A 25017-nucleotide genomic window follows, 5' to 3' on the forward strand; every position below is an offset into this window, starting at 1 on the left:
GAAGACAGGGTTGAAGGAAGGAAGGGAGGAAAGTCATGATATGAAAAGTACACTAATTTCTATCTTTAATTTACATCAATATTTTGGACTTGCCTGTTTCACCTTCTGCCTCTGCTCACTGTACGTGGTCTGCAGTTCTCAGGAGTTGGTTTTCTCCCTCGTGCGCATGCGGGCTCTATGACAGACCCCTCTCCCTCCGGAGAGTCCCAGACTCCATCGGCATCCCCAGGGATGTAGCTGGAGGTCAAGGGTGGCTGGGCTCCTTTGGAGGAGATCAAGGCCAATTCTTCTTGGCCGATGGTTTCCTCCTCTTTCCAGAGGCTCCAGAGAACACGAGGGCACACACCTGAGACGAGAGGAGCCCAGTCACAGGAGTGCTGGCCTGTGACACTTTCATTGAAGAGTTAGGGAGCCCCATCTTTGTCTGGGGGAGGCAAAGGCTTAGTTCCACCTCATCTCCTGCTCCTGCACATCTCTTGTCTCTGGCTCTTACACCAGAGGCTGTGGATGTCCACACTGGGACAGGCCTGAGACCCTGGCTCCCCTCGGGATGTTCAGTTCTTTCCTTGGGCCACAGTAGACTTGTTTTTCTTGTGCTCTTTATAACAACTAGCTGTATAGTTAAAATATAAATAAAGAGTTTTTCTTAGGAGGTTTTCAATGTCAAGATATTTAGTTTATCATCTGGAATCAAACTTCCAGAATTTCCTTCAAAAAGGCAATCCAGATCTACCACTGCCACGTTTAAAGCTTGCGGAGGCCTGCAGGTCCCCACCCTTTTCAGAGTATCCTCGCTATTCCTCACTCTCCCCACCAGCATCTGCAGCCCCTGAGGGCTGCTGAGGCACATCTCACAGGCTGTCCTTGGGCCTCAGACATGCTCGTGTCAGGTCTTCGTGGGCAAGCTCCTCCCTGTGATAACCACTTAATGACAATTCTGACTGATCACTAAAAGTACTGCCACAATGATCCTTCCTGAGGCCTCTCCTCTCCCCTTCCTGAGGCTGACCAGTGTGCTGGGTGGGACTCACTCTCCTGGCTTGTCAGGGAGTGGAGAATATTGGTGGTTCTAGGTTCTGTTAAGTTGACCATCAAACAAACCAACATGGATGGCCAGACAGTCTAGAGAGAGACTCGGGAGCAATGAGAAGTATAACAGGAGACGCCCACTGGAACAAGCCCTTCTGGATGGTTTCTCCTGCTGCAGAACACGGTCTGCCATGGACTCTCACTGTTGCCTGATCTTGGTCCTCCTCTGTGACCCTCGGGGCTCTCCTCCTACAACTGTATATTCTCACTATTCTACACAGTGTATATGGATTCTTGTTGTAGTTCCCTTCTCGTCGCTGGCACCAAGCACCCAACCAAAAACAGCTCATAGGAGGAAAGGGCTTGTTTTGGCTTACAGTCTCAAGGGGAAGCTCCATGATGGCAGGGGATAGCATGGCATGAGCAGAGGCTGGACATCGCCTCTGCCACAGCAGGTGGGAAATAGCAATAGGAGAGTGAGCCAGATTCTAGCAAAGAGAAGCTGGCTATAGCACCACTAAGCTTCCCCCAGAAACACGCTTCCTCCAGCAAGGCATCACCTCCCAAATTACCCCCAGCTGGGGACCAAATGCGCTGAACACTTGAGTTTATTGGGGACATCTGATTCAAGCCACTGCAATTCCAATCTTTGTCCTACACCCGTGTGCTCTCTTGGATGGGTGTGTCTGCTGGGCGCACTGTTCTACAGAGCGAGGGTGTGTTCTGCACAAATGCTTTGTTCAGGGTGATGACGTGGCTTGAAGCATCTTTCTCTACACTCAGCCGAGGCTATTTCTAACTCTCTTGCAAGGTCCAGTTCAAGCCACTCAACCATCAATCAATTAAACAACCTATTTATAAATGTAAAGCACCCAAATGAATGGTTTTCATGCAACTACCTCAGATGGACATAACCCTCACTGATTACATTGCCAAATATACATTGGCATTTATACCAAATGTGCTCATGTATGCTATCATTTAATTATGAAAACTTCATTGTATGCACATATTGTGTATCAGTCACCTTCCTATGGGGTTGTCCTCCTATACTCTCTCTTCCTCACACCTGTCTCGCTGAGGGCCCACCTCATTGGGGTCATTGGTATTCATTGTGGGGTCATGAGTGGACTAATAAGTCTCTGGGGGAAGGACAAGCACAATGCCTCAGAATACACCTTTCCACCCTGTGGCTCTAACATTCTTCCACAATGTTCCCTCACCTTGGAGGGCATGTTGTATGTCTCCTTTAGTGTTGACATCTCTGTGTCCTCTGGTTTTCTGCTGCGATGAGTTCTGAGTCTCCCCTGTGTCTACCGCTATGTCCCTGGAGGAGGCTGTCAGGCCAGCAGTGAGAGCAGCACTCATATTTAATCCATCACTTCCTCTCCAGTGTTTCTTGGGCTTTGGCAGGTATGATAGAGATGATTCATCCGCTGGGCACTCAGCATTCTTTTCTTGTCATACTGATGGGTCTTGGGTTTCCCAGATATATGCAGCCACCTCTTTCAAAAAGAGAAGAAGAAGGAGGAGGAGGAAGAGGAGGAGGAGAAAGTCTTTAACCAATTGTGAGAACAGAATGGGTCAAAGGGAATAAACATAGACATTTTTTTTTATGGGCATATTCTCTCCTTTAAGCCAAAGAAGAGTGAAGTCTTGTCATACTTTTAATTCAATAGCTAACTTTTTGTTGTTGATGTTGGTTTTGAGGTATGGTTTCACTCTAACTCAGGCTTACCTGGAATTAACTATGTAGTCTCAGGGTGGCCTCGAACTCATGGTGATCCTCCTACCTCTGCCCCCCTCCCACTGCTGAGTGCTGGGATTAAAGGCGTGTGCCGCCATGCCCAGGCAATTGCTAACTATTTTTATACAGAGCCTATTGTAGTTTGAATGTGAACCATCCCCCACAGGCTCATGTGTTTGAACGTGTAGCTGTCGGCTGAGGGTGGGCCTTGAGGTGGAGCTGAGGCAGATGAAGCGGGTCACTGAGGGCATCGTGAGGTTTCTTAGCCCTGCCTTACTTCCTGTCTCCTCCCTCCTTCCTGCCCGCAGACACGTGCCACTGGCGGCCTCTGCTCCTGCTGCCACGCCTTCCTGCAACTGGTAGACTGCGTCCTCTTGAGCCATGAGCCAAAATAAAACCCTCTCCCCCCAGGTTCCTTCTTGGCAGGTGTTTGAACACAGCGAAGAGAAAAGTAACTACTGCACAGCCCAACTGAGGTCCAGTGGGAACAAGGAGGCCTCGCAGACAAGCAGCCAGTCCCAATCCGGCTTCACGTGGGAGAGCAAGCAGAGCCCGAGAGGCTCCGTGCTGGCTGTATTAGCGCTCTGTGTGTCGTTGCCAGCGCAGGGGTGGCGGCCGGTGTCTGGATTGGTTACAATAAGGACAGAAAGTGAAGTTTGTTCATGGCCAAACCCTGGACTCAAATGCTGAGAATGCAAATGCCCACCTTTGCTTACTTTAGGTTGGTTGAGCACTACTTAAGGACTGAACAGATAATTAATGCAAACAAAAGGAAATCATAACTTGAAAGCAATGTAACATCATAATTAACTCACCTCTGCAATGTCAACAGAGCCTTCCCCGCAAACAATAATGCCCCTCTGCACAGGGGGCATGCCTGCCAGGTCAGCCCACACTGTGGGTCAGGTCACGACATCAAGACATCTGTGCTGGGTGTTTTTCACTGAATTATGCTAACTTTAACAATCCTTCACAGTTCATTTGTTATGGAATTAGGATTAAAATATGAAATCCCATATACTTTTGTTTTTATAGGAGACTAATTCCTGATAAGGTTTGCATAATATTGAAATGCCCAAAGCCCTTCACAGAAGCCACAGATCAGGATAGCAATGATAACTCTGATTTCTCAGGGTTAGTCTTGTCTTTCTAATTACCTTGAAAATGCCTTGAGGACAGATATTAAGCTATAGTTTTATGTTAGATATCTTATATACAGAACTGGCACATCTCCCTAAAACAAGGAGGAACTTATGGGGTGTTTTTATGTCATGTTCACAGCACTTGAGTCGCTCAGACCTACAGCGTGGACCTGTGAGAATATAGAATAAAAAAAGACCAAAGTTGGATTGTTCTTGCAATTTACTCCTCAGCTGACCTTGAACCCTTGAGCCTTCAGTTTATTCATCCTTTGAGAGGAACGATGGCTCTGGGGCACAGTCTAGTAGCTAGAGTGTTCAAGACCTGAAATTGGGGTGTGTTATAAGACCCCTGAAACCGTTCTGATTTGGTGAGTTCAAAGGTGAGCAGCAGCAGGAAAGAAGTAAAAGAAAGACTTACATGTTCCTGAAGTGATCATTTACCCCATCCCAACCCGGCTGTATTCTCACTGTAGGTACCCACTTTCCCACTTCTTACTTGAAGGCCTTTATTTCCCCATAACTAAAGCTCTCTTTCTAAAACTGGAGAGATGACTTAGCAATTAAGGCTCTTGCTTGTGAAGCCTAAGGACCCAGGTTAAGATTCTTCAGATGCACAAGGTGGTGCATGTGTCTGGAATTCATTTGCAGTGGCTGGAGGCCCTAGCATGCCCAATTCTATCTCTGTGTCTATCTGTCCCCCTCTCTCCCTCTCTCTCAAATAAGTAAATAAATAAATATTTTTCATAAAGCTCTCCTTCCAGCTGGAGACATGGCTTAATGGTTAAGTGCTTGCCTGAGAAGCCTAAGGACCCCAGTTTGAGGCTCAATTCCCCAGGACCCACGTAAGCCAGATGTACAAGGTGGCACATGCATCTGGAGTTCTTTTGCAGTGGCTGGAGGCCCTGGTGCACCCATTCTCTCCCTCTCTCTCTCTCTCTCCCTCCCTCTCTCTGTAACTCTCAAATAAATAAATGAAAATAAACTTTTTTTTAAAAAAGCTCCCCTTCCATCAGAACCACTGCCTGATTTGCTCACCTCTAACGAAGTCCAGGGAATGAAGACATCTTTTGCTCATTATTCTAGAGGAGGGTTTCAGCTTAAAGGACTCCTTCAGGGAAAAAGGTCAGTTTTAATCCTGGGAAAGAGCTTGTTTGCAATGTTCTCAGCTGCAGGGCAAAGCAAGCCCTGGCTTTTGTACATGTGTGCTTTGGTAGATACTTGGAGGGACAATTTAACTTCCTCCTGATTCTTAATGGAATTCTTAATGGAATGTACTCTAAAACTGTCCAGAAATAAGAAAGCCTGTCAAACAGTGTGCCAGGACTAGCCTATGACATTGTCTCTGTGGTCAGATGATGTCCGACTTGTCACTGTGTAACGCTGAAATGGCCTGAGAAAGGACATAGGCCTCAGAGCCTCATTCCCAGTTCCTTCCAACCTACAAGGCCAGGCCCTGCCTCTTGCAAAGTTGCTGGCTCAGGGAAGCGTGTGCACTCCTCACAGCTGGAGCACAAGTCTTGTTAGGATTTCTCGGGGAACATGAACTTCTCCTTCCCTAGAAAATACCTATCTTTAAAAAAAAAATTATTTTTACTTTTTTATTTGAAAGAGAGAAAAAAAAAATAGACAGAGAGAGGGAGAATGGGCACACCAGGGCCTACATACAGCCACTGCAAACAAACTCCAGACGTATGTACCACCTTGTGCATCTGGCTTACATGGGTCCTGGGGAATCAAACCGAGGTCCTTTGGCTTTGCAGGCAAGTGCTTTAACCATTAAACCATCTCTCCAGCCTGAAAATAGCTATCTTTTATCCAGACATTTTTGTGGGCTTGGCTGTAGTCAGAGGTCGCACCGGGACCTCCTTGTGGGAGGAACTATTTCTCCAGCTGTGCCTCAGATGAGGAAAATACTCCTGGGCTTTGGGTCTCCTGAGCTCCTGCACTCTCTTGCCAGGAAGAGGGACTCAGGGAGGGATCAGGTGCTCAGTGGGCACAGAACATACAAAACCCCAAAGAACAAAGACTGGGAACCGAAGACCACTGGGAAACAGGGCCAGAGCCCACTTAGGGTCATCCTTTCGCCTTCGCTGCATGGGGGTGACCAGGACCACCGTGTGGTAGGCAGGCACTCTGACACTGAGCTATTTCCCAGCTCTAGAAACCCCTCTGAGGAAGCTTGGAAGAGGTTCTGGAGGCTACCCTAGGAAATCAGTTTTCAGTCAATTAAAGGAAAAAGTAAGATCCCCTTAGGAGGCCCTCCAGCTAAGACATGAGCTGTGAGCTGATGGATAATGTGGGAATCTGAGCATGAGCTCCTACTGTTGATTGAATGGAAAATGTCCCCCTTAGGTTATGTGTTTGAATATTGGGTCCCAAGCTGGTGGTGCTGTTTGGGAAGGTGGCGGGATGTGCCTGGGGCTGTCATGACGCACATCATCAGCTGCCCCTGCTCTGCGTCGATCTGAGATGATGTTCGCCAAGGGTCGTCTTGTCTTCTTTTAATTCTCTTAGTCCTAATTAAGGGGTTGAGGTAGGGTCTCACTCTATCCCAGGCTGACCTGGAATTCACTATGTATCCTCAGGGTGGCCTCAAACTCATGGCAATCCTTTCCCCTCTGCCTCCTGAGTGCTGGGATTAAAGGCATGCACCACCACGCCCGGCTCTTAGTCTGAATTTTTAAATGTGCAAACATTCCTGGGAGTAGAGAAGAGTGGGTGGCATCTTACCACGGGCTAGTCGACAGTGAACCAGAGGAAGCTTAGCCTTGTGGGAGAGGTGAGAAGAGAATAGTCACTGAGCAGTCTGAGGTCTAAAAAGGACTTCCTTCCTTGTCTCCCTTCACATGGGTCACCATTTGTGGAAGGACCCCAGGGAGGTTTTGGAGTGTGAAAGACAGAGGTCCCCTTAAGGTCCACATGGCATAGAGCAGGAAAGGAGACAAAGAGAATAAAGTATTGTTCAACAAAACAACTGTCAGGAGATCAATGCGTGATGCCATGCCATTCTAAAATCCATTCCATGAGTAATATGCAAGGGAAAAATATGCCCTTGGCAATTTCACTTTGCATTATTGTTTGCCCAGAAAGTAGCAAAATAAAATAAAATAAAATAAAAAGCACTAGCATGTGTTTTCCTTTTTCTCAGATAAGTCACTGAGAATAAAGATCTCTGTGCCTTGGTCCCACAAAGACTGTGTTCAGTGCAAAGGCAAAAAGACAATCTACTTTTTATGTTTTTTAGGCAAGCCCAAGAGACTGGCTGTTTTTTATTTTTTAATATGAGAGAGCAAGCGCTAGCAACAGAAGCTCCAAGCTATGGAGGCAATGCCTTTAACCATCTCTCCAGCCTAAGAAGACAGTATTTGAGCTGAGAAACTCCCACACGCTTCACCAGTTTCCACAGCCCCTGGAAACCACTGTTCCACGCTCCTCCACTTCCCACAGACTTGGACTATCTGGGAGTCACGGTGCTAAGTGAGGCCACAGCACAACTCTCCTCCTGGGCCTCACATGGTTAACGTAGTGTAGTGTCTTCCATCTTCATTCACGTTGTTGTAAGTGGCAGTATTTTCTTTAAGACAGAATAATATTCCACTGTACGACACAGTTTCGTGAGCCATCTATTCACCAGTGGGCACTTAGGTTGTCTTGGCTACTGTGAATGCGTGTGAGAGTGTGGATGTCCCATCAAGATCCTGTTGTAGCGGCTGAAAGGCCCTGGCATGTCTGTTCTCTCTCTTTCTCCTCTTCCTCTCTCTCTCTCTCTCTCTCTCTCTGTCTCTCTCTCTCTCAAAAAAAAAAAAAAAAGAAAAGAAAAGAAAAAAGATCCTTGATGTGTGAAAGGCTGGGGTAAAATCCTCTCGGCGGTTGGGATATGAAGTGTCCCCCGTAGGTTTACGTGTCCCCAGCTGGCAACGCTGTTCCATTCTCAGTAACCTATGCAGGCTCGCTTCCTCCAGGGAGGAGGAGGAGAACTCTCACACCCATCATGTGCCACCTGGGCAGATTTGTGCCACTTCCTTCAAAAGAATACAAAGATGAATAGGAGAAGGAGAAGAGTGACTTATAGCAAGGAAAACTAAAGGTCACATCCACGGTGACATCAGGCTGGTCCCAGAGCCCCCTGATGTGGCAGGAATCCTCACCCAGATTCACTACATATTTTCTAAGCAGGAGTAAAAACTAGGACAAACCCCAATAGAGACACTTCTGACAAAACGCCTGACCAGTGGTCACAGCCAAGCAGACCCTGTGAGACAGAACGGCTGGAGACAAGGCGCTCCCCTTGAGAGGGGCCTGGGCAAAGGGCGTGGGCAGCGCTAAGGACAGTTTGGAAAAGCAGGAAGCTCAGTAACGCATGGGCATCCCTCACGCACCACACTGGTCCTGAGGGCTTACATTGCTTGTCAACTTGACAGGGCCTAGGATTTCATGAAGGAGTGTTTAGGTTAAGTTAGCCTGGATATGACTGTGAGGAACTGTCTTGATTGGTTAATTGAGGCAGGATGACCTGAGTTAGTTGTGGGAGGCGCCCCTCCACCGCTGGGGTCCTGACTGTATGGGAAGGAGGGCTGGCTGAGCAGCAGCGTGTGCTGTCCCCACTTCCTCACTGTGATGAGGGGAGCAGTGCCTCGAGCTCCTGCTGCCTTCCGGGCCATGATGGACTAACCTGGAGCTGTAAGCTGAACAAACCCTTTCTCCCTTAAACTGATTTTTGCCAGGTATTTTTTCATAGCAATGCAAAGATATCTATCTAATGCACTAGCCCAGAGTATTAAAAAGAAAAGATGGGAAGTTGTATTTAGAATGTGTGAGAAACCTCTACCCTATTGTAAGCTTAACACTATTCTAATAGGAGCTGGGCATGGTGGTGCATGCCTTTAATCCCAGCACTCAGGAGGCAGAGGCGGGAGGATCGCCGTGAGTTCAAGGCCACCCTGAGACTGCACAGTGAATTCCAGGTCAGCCTGGGCTAGAGCAAGATCCTACCAAGAAAAACCAAACACAAAACAAAACAAAATCCTATTCTAATAGGGGCTAGAGAGATGGCTTAGCAGTTAAGGCACTCTTCGGCAAAGCCAAAGAACCGAGGCTTGATTCCCCAGTCCCTGTGTAACGCCAGATGCACAAAGTGGCACATGTGTCTGCAGTTCATTTGCAGTTGCTAGAGGGCTTGGTCCACCCATTCTCTCTCTCTCTCTATATATATATCTTCCTCTTTCTCTCTTAGAAGTAAGTAAGTAAATAAATAAAACTATTGTAATAGAAAAAGCTTATTTTAAAAAATATCAAATAGGAGCAGAGAAACAATATATGAACTTCTTAAGCCTTTCATACACCAAACAGATATTCAAGGTTTCTGGAAACTTCAAATTGATAACGATAAATCTTTACATAGTTACAAATCTTTAAAACCCTAAGTAAAGTACTACACTGTATCTCCGGTTTATAACGTTCTTCTCATGGCCATTCTTCACGATTTATTCTGCAGATTCATTGCAATATTAATCAGCACCAAGCAGAATTCTGTAGACTAGACAAAATACTTTCTAAATTCATATGGAAATGCAAATGACCTAGAATATCTAAAACATCTTCAAATAGAACAGGTTTAAGATGAAACCTTCCTGGTTTATAGATTTATTATAAGGCTCCTACAGCTTTTGAGAAATATTTCTAAAAAAAATAATACTCACCAGTGAAGTTCAAAAGAAACTCACTCATATGACCAACTGACTTTTGATAAAGATACAGAGATATGTAGTGAACATAGTTTGTTCCACAATTAACCTAGAACAGATTCCTATGCAATTGCAAAGGACAAACTTCTGTCCACACCTTACCTCAAAGACAAAAGGTGAACGTCTTTCCATATCTCATCTTACAGACAAAGGTGAACTTTTGTTCATACCTCACTTTACAGGCAAAAGGAATTCAAAGTACCTCATTTCTGAGTAAAAGACGACTTTTTAAGCTCTATAGGTAATAGGAAAGAGCAGTAGAGAGTGCAGCTGGGGCGTCTTTGCAGTGCCAGCAGAGGCTCACGGGAACGCCATGTGCCACGCTCTGCAGTGTAGATAAGGAAGCGCTGAGACAAGCAACAGAAAGCGTCCCAGGCCTTCTCCACCTGGTGCAGCTGAAGTCAAGGAAACTTTATTTGCAGAGCTACGAGGGCAGAAAGTGCACACAGGCCATCTGGTTTTCTTGGGACTTACAACTATTGTGGGCACAACCTCGTGCCCACCTCTCTGGGATTATCCTGCTACCCCTCAGTTGTTGAGAAAAGTGTTGCAATCAAATCCTGCCAGCCTGTTGTCAGTGGCACAGGGAGATGGGTATGTGACTGAGGTGATGCTAGCCCCCATTCACTTAATTGCCCAACATCTGTGGAGGTGTCATGCTCCGACACTTCAGGCCCGGGAGTGAGACAGACGCAAACATAATGGTCCCGCTCTGCCCCTCTGTTCCCTCAGCCTGGCAAACTAGCTAACGCTTGCGACTATTGCCGAATGTGAAAACCATGAAAAACATGTACCTAGAATATGAACTGTTATAGCAATTACTAAAACAAGTGATTTGAAATTAGTCTGGCACTGCACACTTGATATTTGCACTGTACTTAGCACATTTCTTTGCCAGCGTCCCAGAAAACGCTCTGTCCTTCGCGGAAGAGGTAGGAACAGCCACTTAAAGAGCGCAATTGAGGCTGGCAGTGGCCCAATGGGAGAGCGCCTCCTTAGTAAGCACAAGGCCCAGGGTTCAATCCCAGCACTGTGATGAAACAAAACAAAGTGGCGCATCAGATCATTGTGTGAGGGGCCGGGGACAAAGACACCACTACAGAAACCACTCATTACCCGAAACAATTGATCAGAGGGAGGAACGCTCCAAAACTGCTTCTGGGAGCTGAGAGGTACTGAGTGAACATAACTGGTGGGAGACACGCGTGTGCGCACCTTCACCTGGCATTGCACTTCCAGGTAGTGTCCTGAGAATCGTGTGTCCTTGTGGTGATTTGGGAGAACTCTAAGACTTGAAAGGATTGGGGAAGCTTTTTTATGTGTTTTAGTTTTACGTGTTTTAAGTGTGGCGCACTTTCACATAGGTATGCAACAGACAGTGATCACATATAATGATTACATAGCATATAGTGATTACATACAATAACTATATAATGTGCAGTGATCACATATGATGATTGTGTAACACACAGTGATCAAATATTATGATGGGATAATGTAGTGATCATATGCGAAGACTGGGTGACAGTGATCATATACGATGATTCTGTGACATATAGTGATCATACATGGTGATTATGTAACATATAGTGCACATGTATGATGATTACTTAACACATGTTGACCATATATGATGATTACTTAGTGTTCAGTGACGATATGTAATGATTATGTAACATACAGTGATCACAGGTATGGTGGTTATGTAACATGGTGAGCATATTCACCCTATCACCCTCCTGTACAGTCCTCCTAGTCCTGCGGACCCCCTTGCTCCTCCCCACTAGCTGGATTTCTATTTACACGTTTGATTGTTTTGTTTGTGCTGCATCTATCATTTTAAAGAATGCTTCCCCATGTTCCAGTAGTGGATGGCATGCGGAGAAATAAAACTCAGTCGCCATTATCTCCCAGTGCTGGAGCTCCGTGCATGTGAGGAATGTGAGTGTGTGTGAGTGTGTGTATCAATTGTGAGCACATGTGGGTGTGTATGTGTATGAGTGTATACACTGTCCTCTATACTATTCTTCCTGCTCACTGGTTGCCTCACAGCCCCACCTTCAGGCTTGGACACCTGATTATCACTTCTTGTACACCATGCATCCCTACCTATAAGCAGCCATGCAAGTAATATATGTGCTGAATGAGGGATGACTGGACTAAAGGAGGCAGCCACTCCTACAAACAGACGTTTAAATGTCCAGCTACTCTTAGAGTTAAGTTGGTAAAGAAGTGAATCCAGTGATGGTAATGACTTTGACTCTGAGAATGCCCATGGAGGCTTACACTCCTTAGCAGACATAGCAGCCCAAGAAGACTTCCCATTCTTTCACTTCAATGCATAGAACCCACCCTTACAGTTTGCAAACTTTAGCATATGCCTGCTGGATCAGGAACGGGCTAAGTGAAGTGGCAGTGTGGAGGTAAAGGCCCTTTCCTGAGCACCTTGGTGGAGAGAAGCAGCCAACTGATGCAGAAGGAAGCAGGCGGGAAGACCACCGAGGACATGGGAGGGAGGAAGGGAGGAAGCCGGCCTGGAAGATGCACGCTGCTCTCAGGTAGGGAGGAAGCCGGCCTGGGAAGATGCGCGCTGCTCTCAGGTGCGGGGATTTCCCATCACCAGATCCTCAAATAGGAGCACTGGAACTTACATGTGCACTGTCCATGTCGCATCCACGCAACCTCCCACCTCCCAATGGACGCAGGAGTGGTCTTCACAGGTTGGCTATTTGTGTTCAGTGCTATCATAATCGGGTGGAGGTAGTTGTCTCTTTCATATCCTGACATCTGCTCCTTGGATATGTACCCACAGGTGAGACTGACGGGCCAGAGGTTGTTGAAAATCACCAGAGGGTAATTCTGTTTGCGTGATGTGAGTGGGATGTGCATGCACGTGTATGGAAGCCTGTATGTGTTCATGGGCGTGTGTGCACATGCGTAGGGCATCCAGAGGTCGCTGTCTAGTGCCTTCCTCAATTGTTATCTACCTTATTTACTGAGGCAAGGTCTCACACTGAACTGAGAGCTCACCAGTTCAGCTAAACTAGGCATTTGGGAAGCTCTGGGGCTCGGTTCTCTGCTTGTCTGGTGCTGGGAAGACACATGTGCGCTGCCCAGCTTGATTGTACGTGAGTACTAGACGTCAAATTCAGGTCCTTGTGCTCAGGCCACAAGACCCGCCCCACTGAGCCATCTCTCCAGCCCCAGCTGGCATGTTTAGAAGAGCCTCCAAACTTGAAGCCACTGAATCACCCTGTGTCACCCCCGGAGTGACAAGGCTTCTAATTTTTCTGTATCTCAGTCATTCCTTTTGATATCTCAGTCATACACAATGGCATGCCAATGTTGACTTCTCATTTCTTTACAATTAGTTAGTTAAGCGGCTTTTTATATGTGTGTTGGCAACTAATGTTCTTCAGGGAAGTGTCTGTCTAAAACATACTGCATTACAGGAGTTCTTTAAAAATTTAGGAAAGCAACCCCTTATCAGATTGGTTTGCATTTTTTTTCTCTGCTGGTCATGTCCTTTGCTGTGGGAACAACGTTAGGTTTGCATGCTGTGGTTGTCTACCCTTTCTTTGGCCACCTGTTCTTTCTACCACATCTGTGAAGTCATTGTCAAAGCTGACTTCGGGAAGCCTTCCCCCTGTCTTCACTTAGAGTGGAGACATGTCTTCCTCAGCAGTGGAGTTACCTGGTGTTGGGCTCTGCATTGCTGCAAAGCTCCTGGTTACTGCCACAGTCTCGGTACCTTTTATGATCTGCTCATATTTCTTTGTACATTTTATGTTTCTAAGAAGTTCAACACTTTCCCCAGGTTTTCCAATCCATTTCCATATATGCGTGAAACACAATTTTCCATTAGCATTCCAGTGTATTATTATTCTTAGCAATCTTCTACAATTCATTTTATCCCTGTGACATGACTAATAATGTTTCCTCTCATTTCTGATTTTTGTTAATTTGAATCTTCACTCATTTCTTTTTAGTCTACTTAAAGGCTTATTAATTTTGTTGATATGTTCAAAAAGAGCAATTCTTAATTTTGATTTTCATTTCCCTGATGGCTAACTCTGTGGAACATTCTTTTTCATATATTTCTTGGGCACTTAGATTTCTTCATTTAAAAAGAGCTGATTCATTTCCAGTGCCAATTTGCTGATTGGATTATTTGCTCTTTCATGTTTTATCTTTGGAGACTCTATCTACATCTTAGAAACTAATCCCCTGTCAGATGAATATTTAACAAATGTGTTCTCATATTCTGTAGGCTGTATCCTCATGCTGTTGATCATTTCCTTTGCTATGCAGGAGTTTTTAAATTTAATGTTATCCTGTTTGCTGATTCCTTACTTTCTTTCTTGAGCCTCGATGTTTCTCTTCAGGCAGTCATTGCCTCTCTCTAAACCCTCAAGTGCTTCCCATGTATTTTCCTCATGTGTTTCAAACTTTCTTGTCTTGTATAAAAGTCTTTGATCCATTTGGACTGGTTTTTGTGCAAGGTAAGAGATAAGGATCTAGTTTCATTCTTGTGCTTGTGGAGATTTTATTTTCCCAGCACCAATTGTTAAAGAAACAGTTTTTTTTTTTTCCCCAATATTTATTTTTGGCATCCCTATCTTGAGCTAATTTCTGCATCATTTCTTCTACTCCATTGGGATACACATAAATATGATTTTGCTTTAGCCCAGGCTGACCTGGAGTTCACTATTTAGTCTCAGACTGGCCTTGAACTCATGGCAATTCTCCTACCTCTATCTCTAGAATGCTGGGATTAAAGGCATATGCCACCATGCCCAGCCTTGTTTTTTTTGGTAGGAGAGTACTTTTTGTTTCCATCTAGATCTTGGGATATTTTTCTATTTCTATGATACATTTCATTGGAATTTTTATAAGGATTGAATTGAATTTATAAATTGATTTTGGTAATATAGCCATGTTAAAAATATTTATTCTGCCAATCCATAAACATGGATGCCTTTTCATTCTCTGGAATCTTCCAAGATTTGTTTATGTAATGCTTTGTAGTTTTCAATGTAAAGGTCTTTAGCACCTTTGGTTAATGCCCAGATTTATTTTTAATCTTTGTGAATGAGATTATTTTCTTGGCTTCATTTTCCATGAGTTCATTGTTGGCATATAAAAAGTTACTGAATTTTTATGTTGAATTTATATCCTGCTACTTTTTAAAGTTTTAATTATATCTACGAACTTTCTATTGGGCTCTTGAGGTCTTTAAAGTATAGGATCAGGGCTGGAGAAATGGCTTAGTAGTTAAGGACTTGCCTGCAAAGTCTAAGAACCCATGTGCAACTCTCCAGGTCCCACATAAGCCAGGGTCATAAGGTGATGCAAGTGCACAAGGTTGCACATGTTGTACAAGGTGGCACATGTATCTGGACTTTGACTGCAGTGGCTGGAGGCCCTGGCACATCAATCTCTTTCTCTCTCTCTCTTTCATGAAAAAATAAAATAAAAAAAGTTTAAGTATAGGATCAAGGAGTGTTTGACAGATCTGAAAGCTTTCTATTAGACCCTTTGGGTCATTAACGTATAGGATCAAAAAGTGTTTATCAAAACAAAAGGTGTTTATCAGATCTAAGAGCCTTCTATTGTACTCTTTGGGTCTCTAAAGTGCAGGATCCAATCCTCTACATGCTGTTTGGTCTTGGTGGTCACCTTGACTTGATTTAGAATCATCTATGTTATATACCTCTAGGCACATTAATGACGATGTCTCCAGAGAGTGTTAACTGAGGAGGTCTGAGCTTCTGTTAAGGTAGACAGCATCTGCTCATGAGCAGCAGCTCTTACTGGTACAGGGAGAAAAGGGGAAAGCCACCTGAGCACCATCATCTCTCACTCTGAGTTCTAGTCCACAAATGTATGAGAAACCCTCAAATTCCTGCCACCACAACCTCAAGGCACTCCCACTGCTGTGTCTTCCCTGCTACGTGGACTATCCCTGAGGCCAGGATCACATTGAAACCCTTCTTTCATTCCAACACTTCTTATGAGGTATTTGGTCACAGAAATAAGAAAGCATCTGAACTGATACAATCTGTCAACAGGGATAATTTTATTTCTTCCTATTAATCCCTTTTACTTTTTATCATGCTTTATTTTTCTGGCTAAGATTTCAAGCTAGAAATTATTAAAGCCAGGGCTGGAGAGATGGCTTAGTGGTTAAGGTGTTTGCCTGCAAGTCAAAAGACCTTGGTTCAATTCCCCAGGATCCACGTAAGCCAGATGCATGAGGGTGAGCATGCATTGGGAGTTCGTTTGCAGTGGCTGGAGACCCTAGTGCACCCATTATCTGTCTCTCTCCCTGTCTACTTCTATCTCTCTCTCCTGTGTCTTTCTCATATAAGCAAATAAAAATAAAAATAAATTATTCAAGCCACTTGTATTGAGTAAAATTTATGATACAGGAAAATCTTGACTTGTTCCTGAGTTGAGGAAATGGTTTCAGCTCTTCCCTATCTGGTATAACATTAGCTAAAATTCTGTCATATGCAGCTTTGCTCATTTTGAAGTGTGACCTTTCTGTTCCTGGTTTCTTCAGTTTTCTCATTATGAAGAAATGCTGAACTTTTCCAAGGAACTTTTCTGTACCTGTTGGGATGATCATGTGATTCTTGTCTCTAATTCTGTTCCTATGCTGTATTTTAAAAATATTTTCATTTATTTATCTGCAAGGAAAGAAAGAGAGGGAGAGAGAGAGAGAGAGAAACAGAATGGGTGTACCAGGGCCTCCATCTGCTGCAAAGAAATTCTAGACACATGCACCACTTTGTGCACCTGGCTTTACATGAGTGCTGGGGAATAGAATGTAGATCATTAGACTTTGAAGGCAAGCACCTTAACCACTGAGCAATCTCTCCAGCCTTCTATGCTATATTTTTAAATTTTTATATATTTACTTATATTTATTTAGAGAGAGAGAGAGGGAGGGAGAGAGAGAGAGAGAGAGGAGGCAGAGAGAGAGAGGTAGAAAGAGAATGGGTGTTCCAGGGCCTCTAGCCACTGCAAACAATCTCCAGAGACATGTGCCACCTTGTTCATCTGGTTTACATGGTTCCTAGAGAATAGAACCTGGGTCCTTTGGCTTTGCAGGCAATCATCTTAACCACTAAGCCATCCCTCCAACCCTTCTATGCTGTATTTTGATGCCAAGGTTCTCATTACTGGACTGGATATATAGCTCAGTGGACAAACATTCACTCACTGTGCTCAAGGCATGAGGCCCAATCCCAGCATGACTGAGAGAGCAGAAACCAACTGAGGAAGTACCCACAGCTGATGAACAAAACATCCCTCATAATGGTTTTAACCAATTAGCAAGTTTTCCAGACTCCAGGACCATTGTTGGGTGAGGCTGCAGACATGCTTGGCATTGGGTCCAGGGCTCATTGTGTTCTGAGTCTCCTCTTTCTTTCTTGCTTGCTTTCCTTTTGCCAGACCCACCTTTCTCAGCAATTCTACTTCCTACTAGTATATTCACCAAGGTGTTCTGTAGCTCAATTCTATTCTGCCTTTCTGAATTTTGTTTCTTATTGAAGATTCTGTCTCTTCACACTGGAAATAAAGAGATAGGAAAGACGTTGCCTTTATGTCTTTTCTGAAGATAGCCTTTCTTTCATCTTAGACACCACCCACAGATGAACACAGCTAAGCTCTGCTGTGAACCTCAAGTATGAACTTTCTCTTTTGTTATTATTAATTCCAAAACTTTCTATTTAAATAAAGTTATGTAATTGCTATTATGGTGGAGCAGGTATGCTCTAAGACGGGTGATGGTGGGAAGATAGCAAAATTGTCCTCCTAGGACTAGTGGTCATTCTATGATGATTGTTTCTCAGTAATTCATATCTCTCATTTTTGTTAAAGGCCATTATTTGTTTTGATGGTGTTTCTCTATTTATTAATTTTCCTTTATCCTTTATAGAGGTATTGCTGTATATATTAGAGACAAAATATATCCACATCCCAGTCTTTGCATAAATACTTCATCACTTAACCTGCCAAAATTTTTTTGAGTTTCAGGCTAGCCAAAACTACCACCCTTGATCTTCTTGCTTCCTGGAACTATAGACTGTACTAAATTTGAGGCATGAGAGAGAACCCAAGACCTTGGATAGCACCTGGTTGTTAGTCCAATTCTTTCCATTACTGGGAGAATCTGGGAACTGCTATCTCTCAGCTCTACCTTGCCTTATGCTGAGAAGAGGGACTGGGAAGAGCAGTGACAAATGTTGGCATGCCAATGTGAACCATCACCTGTATTCTCTATTCTTCTCTGGTCATAACATAATGAATCACAAAAGCTCTCTAAGAGAGGAGAGACAGAATCCAGCACCCCAGAGGGCACTATGAAAAGCTGAAATGTTAGGTATGCCTTCCAACTCCACCCTTTCTTCAGCAAACACTGGGAGCTTGTTTTTTGTGGTTGTATGGCCTGTGCTCACATTATGGGATTATGATGAGGCAGTGAGCTCACTTTTCCTACCTGTTTCCATGTGAATGACTTCACACTTGCCCAGGCTGGAGCCTCTCAATTACATTATGTATTTCATGAAGGACTAGATGTGCATGCTGTTGTTGAATCAATGTGTCAGTGAGGGGAAGGACAACACATCCTGTTCTGCACTGTGATGACATCACTGTAGATATATTTATGATCAAAAGTGACTAAACACTTACTGTAAACTCCTGCACACCTTGTCTTCTGTTACCTGATACACTTGACATCACCATTTTCACCCCTTGCCCCCCCCCAACTAAAGAAAAGTGATCCTTCCCATTCTGTTTCATGTTCAGCTTGATGGTAGAATTTGGAGCTTGGTTTTGTGTATATATATATATAGTACCCCCCACCCCGGGCATAGTCAAATCATGTCACGGTCACTGAGAGTATGGCTTTGCCATAAATTTCGACTTTCCAGATGACTGTTGGAGAATTTTTGGTTTAGAAAGAAAGAATTGGTGCAGCAGGCCCTCAGCCACTGAATTTGAATGCCAGACGCTTGTGCCACCTAGAGGGCATGTGCCACCTTGTACTTGCCTCACCTTTGTGCATGTGGCTTATGTGGGACCTGGAGAGTCAAACATGGGTCCTTAGGCTTTACAGGCAAGCACCTTAACCACTAAGCCATCTCTCCACCCTGACTGTTGGCAATTTTAATGACTAATTGCAGAGTATTTATCCTCTGAATCAAAAACTAGAATATCTAAGCATGGTAGTGTACACTTGTAATTTCAGCACTTGGGAGGTTGATGCAGGAGGATCATGACTTCAAGGTAGTCCTTTATTGCAGAGCAAGTTCAAGGTCAGTCTTGGATGCATAAAACTCTGCTTCAAGGAAATAAAGTATTGAAAAGAAAATGAGAGAATACAGCAATGCACACTAGTGAAGTAACCTTAAAAATGCTGTGTTTTGTGGCTACAGGGACCTTCCTAGCATAGGGGTTGCCACTGGCATCCATTGTAGTTGTAATCAGACACGCCCCCCCCAACAAACCCATATGTTTTAAATGCCTGGTCCCCAGCTGGTGGCAGTTTGGGAGGTGGGGCCCTGCTGGAGGAGGTGTGTTGCTGGGGAGAGCCTTTGGGATGTTATAGCCAGCTCCCCATTACTAGAGTTCAGCTCACTCTCTTTCTGATGTTTTCCACCTGCTGGGCAAGAAGTGATGCCAGGCTTCAGCTCATGCCATGCTTTCTCCTGCTGTGGTGGTTTGATTCAGGTGTCCTGCATAAACTTAGGTGTTTTGAATGCTAGGTTCCCAGCTGATGGAGAGTTGGGAATTAACACCACCTGTAGGCAGTGTATTGTTGGGGGAGGGCTTATGGGTATTATAGACAGTTTCCCCATACCAGTGTTTGGCACACTCTCAGGTTGCTATTGTCCACCTTATGTTGGCCAGGGGGTGATGTCCATCCTCTGCTCATGCCATCATTTTCCCCTGCCATTGTGGAGCTTCCCCTTGAGCCTGTAAGCCAAAATAAATCTCTTTCCCAGAAGCTGCTCTTGGTTGGTTGATTTCTACCAGCAATGTGCACCGGACTGCAACACCTGCCATGATGAAGCTTTCCTTCAACTGTCAGACAAAGTCACCTCTTTCCTGCCATCATCTGCTTTTGGTCAGGTGGTTAATCCCAGCAGTGGGAAGGTCACTACAGCAGCATCAAATCTTTCAAATCATCTCAATTTCTTGGCACAGCCCATAGAAGCCAAGGCTAAAAGAAATATCCATGCATCACGTGGGTGCTACGTCTGATTTTGTGCTCATGTTTTACATTCATTACCTTGTCTGTTTTCACATCCAAAATAAAAAGTAGACTTTGTTTTCATTTTTCAAACCACAAAAGTGAGAGTATACAAGGAAGGCTCTGTGCACCTGCAGGACCCCGCTGAATGATAGGACCCCGCTGACAGGACCCCGCTGACAGGATTGGAATGCACTCTGCAGCCTGACAAGACAAGCTTAATCCCACTGGCATAACCCTGGAACCACTTTGGCTGAGGAAATCTGAAATGTTCCAGCCCAATTTTCAAACAAATTAGATTTCTACTTCCTTTCTGTGAGACCGTTGGGAAAAAATAAAATTTCTAAGCATTCCCTGTAATGTCTGCAGTCTGGTATGAAAACCAGGAAAAGCATAGTTGTCTATGATTATCACCTATTAGCCCAGTAGAAAATCACTTCATCCTGGGCATCCTGACCTCCTTGAAAGACACCAGCTGGGAGATGCACCTCTCTCCTGCACATCATCATTGCCTCTGCACAGGGCACGTAGGACCTGTAAGAAGTAACACAAACAAAGGGCGAGCCTTTGAAATCTGGACCTATTTCCCTCTTCCTCTGGGCTTCAGAGGGCCTCTGAGTCCAATTCCGTGGCAGCCTGTGGAGCCTGGAGAGCTTGGGTTCAGATGTTCACAGCATAGGAACTCCTGTGAGCCAATTTAGGACTTTACATTATGAATAATTTCCCTTTAATGAATATTGTGTTTCACTGTAATATTCCTAACTAGATTCGTTCTTCTGTGAGCCAAGAAAGCCAGCTCTGGAGAAATGCAATTGCGTAGTTTTCAGAGTAAGGTTGGAACAAAATAATCTTGCATTTATCATTTAAGTTAATTGTAATGAGCCCGTCTAATGAGCCTTACCTCTAAACTCCAGTTAAGACAATAGTTAATTGCTTCATTTTAATAAATGTTGTCAGGATGGTGAACATAACAATGACGGAATGCTCAATTACAACTGAGGCTAGAAAATGAAGATATGCAGAGCCTAATGAGAGACAATCTGAAAAGATGATTAGAGGTGGAGAGGACATTCTTCCGAAGGCTACACAAAACAGAGCTTTCTATCTGAAGCCCACATGCAGGTCCAAATTGTGCTACCATCCCTGAGTGGCTGCTCATGCCAGACTGAGCTCATAGAGAGTTCCCAGGCCTATTCTATCAAATCCTATCTGTTGGGGAAAATGAGGATCAGAAGGTATAAGAATCATGCAGTGATATCATTTTTCAGTGCAGCCCCAGGATCCAAAGCTTTTCTCCTAGAATTGGTTATTAGAAAGTGTCCTGATACTATGTGACTTACTTTTGAAGGATGGAGTTTAATAGGTCAGAAAATCAACAGATCAGAAAAAAAACAACTGAGAAATAAACTCTACTTCCCTATAGAATATCATGGTTGGGGTTCGTGGGGTCACTTATACCTTGAATGTGTGTGGGGTTGACAGATAGCCTAGTTTTCTTATTATCTTTCCATAAGAGAAAGTAGTATCTCACTGGCATAAATATTTGTCACCAAGGTCTACAGAGACTAGATATCATTTGTCTCCCTTCCCTCTTAGAGTGTGACTTTGAGATATTTGACCCATCATCTCAGAAACCATAAATGCTTTGTTTGCAAGGAAGCATCCAAGAATGAGTCAAAAGAAAATGATAAAGAAAAGGCACCCACCAGTGTCGTCCGTGGCTGACGTGCTCCCCACTGCTAAGAAGAAAAGTGGCTGGCTGTATACAAGGGGACCCAGTCGGCAGTTGAGAGCGTCTGTGAACAGGCGTCATGGAGACCGTCTTTTTGGCCTTCAGAGGGAGAGGCTGTGGGTCTCCTCACTCTCTCCCATTCACTAACGTATTCCTGCATGGGAGAGAATGCCCTGTGCTTCCAGGCTGCAAATGGTGCTCTCCCTACCAGCAGCCCCCCAGAAACCCGTGCCCACGCTCAGCAGTGCCAGGCCTACCTGGGTCAGACTCACAGAGCCATGGGAGCTGACGCCCTGCCTTCAGGGAGATGGAGGGCAGTAGGCTGCCAGGGTGCCTCGCCTGGGCTCTGGGCACAACTGTGAATCAAGAGACACAGGGATTAGCAGTGTATGATGTTGAGAATCGCTGCAACGTTTCAGTCAGTTTTGACCAAACTCTACCAGTTATCACTGATTTGTAATCTATCACCTATCCATATACTATCTGTTGGATATCTATTGCAAATCTATATCTATCCATATATTATCTGTCTGTGATACATCTATTATCAATAGGTTTATATCTGCCTATCCATACATCATCTATCACCTTGCCATATATTATTAATCTGTTACCTATCTGTCCATCATCTCTCACACAATATTTATTGTTGAATCTATGTATATGTCATCTGTTTATCATCTTATATATTTGTCTATCATCTATCTGTCCACGTATCTACACACGCGTTATCCTTCTGTCCTCTGTCCTCCTGTCCATACACTTTCTGTCGTCTACTGCTCTCTCCCGACTTTCTATATGCACTATCTATCTATCGCCAGCCTGTCTGCACATATGTCCTCCTCTGCACACGGAGAGAAACATTGTCTCTGTGTATGTGGGTCATTGTATCTGCCAGGGGACAACTGAAGAAGGTTACTTTTTGACCCTATAGCCAGTAACTCTGTCTGTTCTGGTTGTGAGAAAAGCCGGGGAGCAGTTGTTGAGGAACTGAGAACTGGATACGCACTAGTCAGTCTGGTGATGAAATGACAGTCCCCTCTGAGACACTGTCTTCGACGTGGCCGAGCTGGTCATAGCCACAGCACTTGAAGAGCAGGTGGGTCTCAGACAGGTCCATCTTGTGTCGATCTAAGACTGTCGCCTCTGGAACTGTGCCCCGCTGAGCCATATTTTGCAGTCAGTGTGAGCATCTGTACTACTTTCTCCTCTTCATAACCAGATCCCTGATAAGGAGCGACTCCAGGGAGAAAGACTGACTCTGGTTCACGGCCTATCATGTTGCTGGAGTCACAGCACATGGGGCCCACTGTGTCCATGGTCAGGAAGCAGACCTGTGAACGCTGGTACACATGAAGCTTTCTCCTCCCCTTTTATTCACCCTGGGCACCTAGCCTAGGGGATGATGTCACATCACTCACCCTTAGGGGCTCAGCGTGGGTCTTCCTTCCTCATTTAAACCTCTCTGGAAACACGCTCACTGGCACACTCAGAGGTGTGTGTTTCCTAGGTGTTCCCAAGTCCAGTAAAGTTGCTCAGAAAGAGAGAACCATGGCCAGTCTGTTTCTTATCTGCATAAGGGATCATGATCAGGCACTTGTACTGGGTCGCTGCAAGCTTTTAAAAAGGCCTTCGTTTTCGTTCAGTAGCAATTTGTTCCTTGCATACCTGTTCCTTGTGGCCTATGCCTGCTTAATCTTATCTTTCCTCAGCTGTGCGCACACATGGCTTTTTCCATGGCTGGTATCATTCTCTGCTGTGGTTACACTGCTTAGTACGATTTACCAACTTGAAAAATCTTGCCTTCGATATCCTGATTCACCTCATTAATATAAGCAGTAACAGTGTGCCACCTTCCATAACGACTCCTACAGAACCTGTGGGACATCTGTCTGCTTGTCAGTCTGTCTAACTGTTCCTATTTAGAAAGAAGGAAAAGTATTTGTGTGGCAGGAGAGAGAGAGCCCAGGTCAGCGGTCTTACCTGGTCTGAGATGTGGGTCCTAGGATGTGACCCAAGCTTTCCGTAACTTTTCTGGTGACATCTGTGGCCTGAGGATGTCGTCATGTGCTTCTGGGATCTGTGATGCCTATTGTTCATAGTGTTAGCTTGGATAATTCTGGGTTCTATGACACCATGCTATGACACATTAACTTAGATTTCTGGTACTAGCTAATAACGCATGCCTCTGTCCCTTGCAATGGTCTTATTTGGCACAAAGAAACTTTGTCACAAAGCAGAATGAATGGCCTGCTGCTGTGGTATGTGCCATCCCATTGTGATTATCTTGATTAACAGTAAAATTCAAAAATTCTTAACAAGGGCTGAAGAGATTGCTTAGTGGCTAAATGCTTGCCTGTGAAGCCTAAGGACCCTAGTTCAAGGCTTGATTCCCCAGTATCCATGCAAGCCAGATGTACAAGGTGGTGCATGCATCTGGAGTTCATTTGCAGTGGCTGGAGGCCCTGATGTGTCCATCCTTTCTCTCTGCCTCTTTCTCTCTCTGTCTGTCTGTCACTCTCAAATAAATAAATAAAAATTAATAAAAAAAATTGAAAGAAATTCTTAACAAGCTAGTGATGCAAAGTCCTCTTTTGGTAACATAACACTGACTATTTACAATCATTACTGTTGTGACCAAACACTTGACAGAAAGCAGCTTAAGAAAGAAAGGAGTTTATTTCCATTGAGAGTTCAAGGGGACACGGTCCTTCATGGTAGGGAAGTAAGGCAGCCCGAGGAGGCCGGCTAGTCACAGTGCATCAACCTTCGTGAGGCAAAGGTTGAACAGAAAGTGGAACTAGTCTGTAAAACCTCAAGTGACCTGCTTTCTCCAGCAAGGCTGCACTTCCAGAAGGCTCCACAACCTTCAAAAGCAGCACCACCAGGTGGGGACCAAGTGTTCAAACACATGAGGGGATATTTCACATTCAAACCACAGCATTACTGAAATGAAGTGTCTAGTTTGTCTATTGCTTTTTTTTCTCCAAATACTCATTAATGTGTGGTACCAAATTTTCTACCTTAATATGAAGGCTAAGAAGATATGTAGCTTGGCCCTCTACCTCTATCTCAGTTCCCCATCAAAATGTACACAAATAGAGCTGGAGACATGACTCAATAGTTAAGTTGATTGCCTGCAAAGGCTACCATCCCTGGTTCAACTCCCCAGTACCCATGTAAAGCCAGATGCACTAAATGATACACACATCCGGAGTTTGTTTGCGGTGGCTAGAGGCCCCGGCATGCCCATTCTCTCTGTCTCTCTCTGCTTGCAACTAACTTGATTAATAAATTAATTAAAATGTAAATAAATAGAAAATTATCTTCCCAAATTATTTCTACTAATTGCACAA

The sequence above is a fragment of the Jaculus jaculus genome, chromosome 10, assembly GCF_020740685.1.
Source record: "Jaculus jaculus isolate mJacJac1 chromosome 10, mJacJac1.mat.Y.cur, whole genome shotgun sequence".
Classification (NCBI taxonomy): domain Eukaryota; kingdom Metazoa; phylum Chordata; class Mammalia; order Rodentia; family Dipodidae; genus Jaculus; species Jaculus jaculus.